The sequence below is a fragment of the Marmota monax genome, unplaced genomic scaffold, assembly GCF_021218885.2.
Source record: "Marmota monax isolate L192 unplaced genomic scaffold, Marmota_monax_Labrador192_F-V1.1 WCK01_AAM20220418_F8-fsc00029, whole genome shotgun sequence".
NCBI classification, from domain to species: Eukaryota; Metazoa; Chordata; class Mammalia; order Rodentia; family Sciuridae; genus Marmota; species Marmota monax.
The window spans coordinates 12,131,488-12,136,779 of NW_026693024.1; positions in this window are offsets into that span (position 1 = coordinate 12,131,488).

Consider the following 5,292-nt stretch of genomic DNA (forward strand, 5'->3'; position numbering starts at 1 on the left):
TGGATTGGTTTCTGTGTCCTCTATTCTGTACCATTGGTCCACCCGCCTGTTTTGGTACCAGTACCATGCTGTTTTTGTTACTATTGCTCTGTAGTATAGTTTGAAGTCTGGTATCGCTATACCGCCTGATTCACACTTCCTGCTTAGCATTGTTTTTGCTATTCTGGGTCTTTTATTTTCCCATATGAATTTCATGATTGCTTTCTCTATTTCTACAAGAAATGCCGTTGGGATTTTGATTGGCATTGCATTAAACCTATAGAGAACTTTTGGTAATATCGCCATTTTGATGATGTTGGTTCTGCCTATCCATGAACAGGGTATATTTTTCCATCTTCTAAGATCTTCTTCTATTTCTCTCTTTAGGGTTCTGTAGTTTTCATTGTATAAGTCTTTCACCTCTTTTGTTAGGTTGATTCCCAAGTATTTTATTTTTTTTGAAGATATTGTGAATGGAGTGGTTGTCTTCATTTCCATTTCAGAGGATTTGTCGCTGATATACAGGAATGCCTTTGATTTATGCGTGTTGATTTTATATCCTGCCACTTTGCTGAATTCATTTATTAGCTCTAATAGTTTCTTTGTAGAGCCTTTTGGGTCTGCTAGGTATAGAATCATATCATCTGCAAATAGTGATAATTTAAGTTCTTCTTTTCCTATTTTGATGCCTTTAATTTCTTTCGTCTGTCTAATTGCTCTGGCCAGCGTTTCGAGAACTATGTTGAACAGAAGTGGTGAAAGAGGGCATCCCTGTCTTGTTCCAGATTTTAGAGGGAATGCCTTCAATTTTTCTCCATTCATAATGATGCTAGCCTGACGCTTAGCATAGATTGCTTTTACAGTATTGAGGTATGTTCCTGTTATCCCTAGTTTTTCTAGAGTTTTGAACATAAGGGGATGCTGTACTTTGTCGAATGCTTTTTCCGCATCTGTCGAGATGATCATATGGTTCTTATTTTTAAGTCTATTGATGTGGTGAATAACATTTATTGATTTCCGTATATTGAACCAGCCTTGCATCCCAGGGATGAATCCTACTTGATCATGGTGCACAATTTTTTTGATATGTTTTTGTATCCGATTCGCCAGAATTTTATTGAGGATTTTTGCATCTATGTTCATTAGAGATATTGGTCTGAAGTTTTCTTTCTTTGAAGTGTCTTTGTCTGGTTTAGGTATCAGGGTGATGTTGGCCTCATAGAATGAATTTGGAAGTTCTCCCTCTTTTTCTATTTCCTGAAGTAGCTTGAAAAGTGTTGGTATTAGTTCCTCTTTAAAGGTTTTGTAAAATTCTGCTGTATACCCATCCGGTCCTGGGCTTTTTTTGGTTGGTAGTCTTTTGATGGTTTCTTCTATTTCCTCGATTGATATTGGTCTGTTTAGGTTGTCTATATCCTCCTGACTCAATCTGGGCAGATCATATGCCTTAAGAAATTTATCTATGCCTTCACTATCTTCTAATTTATTGGAGTATAAGGATTCAAAATAATTTTTGATTATCTTCTGTATTTCTGAAGTGTCTGTTGTGATATTGCCTTTTTCATCCCGTATGCTAGTAATTTGAGTTCTCTCTCTTCTTCTCTTCGCTAGCATGGCTAAGGGTCTGTCGATTTTGTTTATTTTTTCAAAGAACCAACTTTTAGTTTTGTCAATTTTTTCAATTGTTTCTTTTGTTTCAATTTCATTAATTTCAGCTCTGATTTTGATTATTTCTTGCCTTCTACTTCTTTTGCTGTTGTTTTGCTCTTCTTTTTCTAGGATTTTGAGATGAAGTATGAGATCATTTATTTGTTGGTTTTTTCTTTTTTTAAGGAATGAACTCCAAGCAATGAATTTTCCTCTTAGAACTGCTTTCAATGTGTCCCATAGATTCCGATATGATGTGTCTGTGTTTTCATTAATCTCTAAGAATTTTTTAATTTCCTCCTTGATGTCTTCTATAACCCATTGATCATTCAGTAACCTATTGTTCATTCTCCAAGTGATGTATGCTTTTTCCTTCCTTCTTTTATCGTTGATTTTCAGTTTCATTCCATTATGATCAGATAAGATGCATGGTATTATCTCTACTCCTTTATATTGTCTAAGAGTTGCCCTGTGACATAATATATGATCTATTTTTGAGAAGGATCCATGTGCTGCTGAGAAAAAAGTATAACTGCTTGATGTTGGGTGGTATACTCTATATATGTCAATTAAGTCTAGGTTATTAATTGTGTTATTGAGTTCTATAGTTTCCTTATTCAGCTTTTGTTTGGAAGATCTGTCCAGTGGCGAGAGAGGTGTGTTGAAGTCTCCCGTGATTATGGTATGGTGGTCTATTAGACTCTTGAACTTGAGAAGAGTTTGTTTGACGAACACAGCTGCACCATTGTTTGGGGCATATATATTTATGATTGTTATGTCTTGTTGGTGTATGGTTCCCTTAAGCAGTATGTAGTGTCCCTCTTTATCCCTTTTGATTAACTTTGGCTTGAAATCTATTTTATTTGATATGAGTATGGACACTCCTGCTTGTTTCCGAAGTCCATATGAATGATATGATTTTTCCCAACCTTTCACCTTCAGCCTATGTATGTCTTTTCCTATCAAATGCGTCTCCTGTAGGCAGCATATTGTTGGGTCTTGTTTTGTGATCCATTCTACTAGCCTGTGTCTCTTAATTGGTGAGTTTAAGCCATTAACATTTAGGGTTATTATTGAGATATGGGTTGTTGTTCCAGCCATATTTGTTTATTTATGTTACTAAACATGGTTTGTTTTCCTCTTTGATTATTCCCCCCCCCTTTACTGTCCTACCTCCCACTGTTGGTTTTCATTGTTATTTTCCATTTCCTCTTCCTGTAATGTTTTGCCGAGGATGTTTTGAAGAAATGGTTTTCTAGCTGCATATTCTTTTAACTTTTGTTTGTCATGGAAGGTTTTAATTTCATCTTCCATCCTGAAGCTTATTTTCGCTGGATACACAATTCTTGGTTGGAACCCATTTTCTTTCAGTGTTTGAAATATGTTATTCCAGGATCTTCTAGCTTTCAGAATCTGTGTTGAATGATCAGCTGTTATCCTGATTGGCTTACCCCTAAATGTAATCTACTTCCTTTCTCTTGTAGCTTTTAAAATTCTCTCCTTATTCTGTATGTTGGGCATCTTCATTATAATGTGTCTAGGTGTGGATCTCTTATAATTTTGCACATTCGGCGTCCTGTAGGCTTCTAGAATTTGGGATTCTGTCTCATTCTTCAAGTCGGGGAAGTTTTCTCGTATTATTTCATTGAATAAATTGCTCATTCCTTTGGTATGGAGTTCTATACCTTCCTGTATCCCAATGACTCTTAAGTTTGGTCTCTTAATGTTATCCCATATTTCTTGGATGTTCTGCTCATGGTTTCTTAACAGTCTTGCTGAGCTGTCTATGTTCTTTTCAAGTTGAAATACTTTGTCTTCATTGTCTGATGTTCTATCTTCTAAGTGTTCTACTCTGCTGGTAGTATTCTCAATTGAGTTTTTAAGTTGGTTTATTGCTTCCTGCATTTCTAGGATTTCTGTTTGTTTGTTTTTTATAACCTCTATCTCCCTGTATAGTTGATCCTTTGCTTCCTGGATTTGTTTGTGTAATTCCTTGTCGAAGTGATCTTTCATTGTCTGATTTTGGTGTCTAATGTCTTCCTTGATACTCCAGATCATCTGAAGCATATATATCCTGAATTCTTTATCTGACATTCCATCTGCTGCAGCTGTTACCTCTTCTAAAGTTGAGTTGACCTGCATTGCTTGTGGTCCTTTCTTTCCTTGTCTTTTCATACTGCTTGCGTTTCTTTCTTCTTGGTGAAACTGTTGTGTTTTTTAAATTTTTCCCCCCCTATATATTTATATTGCTCTTGTATAGTTGAAAAGTCTCCCTTGTGGGCGAGGGCAGGGGCTCTGCTCTGCCCCTCCTCCAATTGGTGTGAGGTGTCTACCACGCCCGCGGACCCCTGGGCCTGATCCGCCGTTCTGTCGCAGGTCTGCCTACCTTGCAGGCGGGGGCGAAGGCTCTGCCCTGCCCCTCCTACCACGCCCGCGGACAGCCGGGCCTGATCTGCAGGTTAGTCGCAGGTCTGCCCACCTTGCGGGCATGGGTGGCAGTTCCGCTCCGCCCCCACTCCAATTGGGGTCACGTGACCACCACACAGGCGGGCCGCTGGGCCTGATCTGGGCGCAGGTGAAGGCTCTGCTCTGCCCCTACTCCAGTTGGGGTGAAGTGTGTACCACGCTGGCAGGCCGCTGGGCCTGATCCGCTGGTCTGTCGCAGGTCTGCTTACCTTGCCGGCACGGGCGGCGGCTCTGCCCTGCCCCTCCTACCACGCCCGCAGTCCGCTGGGCCTGATCTGCAGGTTGGTCGCAGGTCTGCCTACCTTGCGGGCGCGGGCGGCGGCCCCACTCCTCCCCTCTGGCTCCACGACAAAGTGAGAGAGACTCGGGTATCTGTGACTCACCCTCCCTACCAGGGGACCAACTGTTTCCGTTGCTGCTGGCACCGATGAAGTTCTCTCCTCGGCCGCTCTCCGATGACATCAGATCTCTGCCATGCTGGCATCCCCTGTTCAATGGCTGAATCCCATTTTCTTCTCTTCCAATAGGCGGAGCTGTGCCCTCTGAGCCGAGCTTCTGCCCTCTATGTGCTGACAGAAATCCCTGTACGGTGGCTCCTGGGAGTCTCTCAATCCTGTTAGTCCAGAGCCCTTTCACTTATCCGGCCCCTCCCCCTGTTCCTCCTGCCAGCCAGCCAGCCAGGTCCTGTTCACCGGAGGCGGTTCCCCAAGGGTCTGATTACACTTGCAGCCCCACCGCGTGTCCTATATCCCAAACGATGAACACCCTCTCTGTCATTCATCTAAGCCCCAGTGCTGTGGTGGGGTGATCTGGGAACCAACAGTTTAATTTTTCCGGACCCCTTTGGTGGGCACGCCCCCAGAAACTGGCGGCTAAGTTCTTGGGTGTCGCTGCTGGTGTTAAGGGGAGGTGGGGATCTGGAATCCCCTCTGCTTCCCAACAGACACGCCCCTGGAGAGATTCCTGAGGTTTCCTGGCTGCTTGTATCTGGAGGGGGTGGGAGTCACACACCTGCTAACGTGGATTCCGCTGGGAAGGAATTCCGTCGGTGGAACTCTGGTGATGTCACCTGTCTGCTATGGCGGGCCCCAGGCTCCTTGCCGGAGTGTCCGAAGGGAGGGGTGGGACTGGTCTGTCTCTGGTTGGTTTCAGCTCCCGGTTCACTATTTCATGAAGGCTTGGCGAGAGACCTCTTCCTAG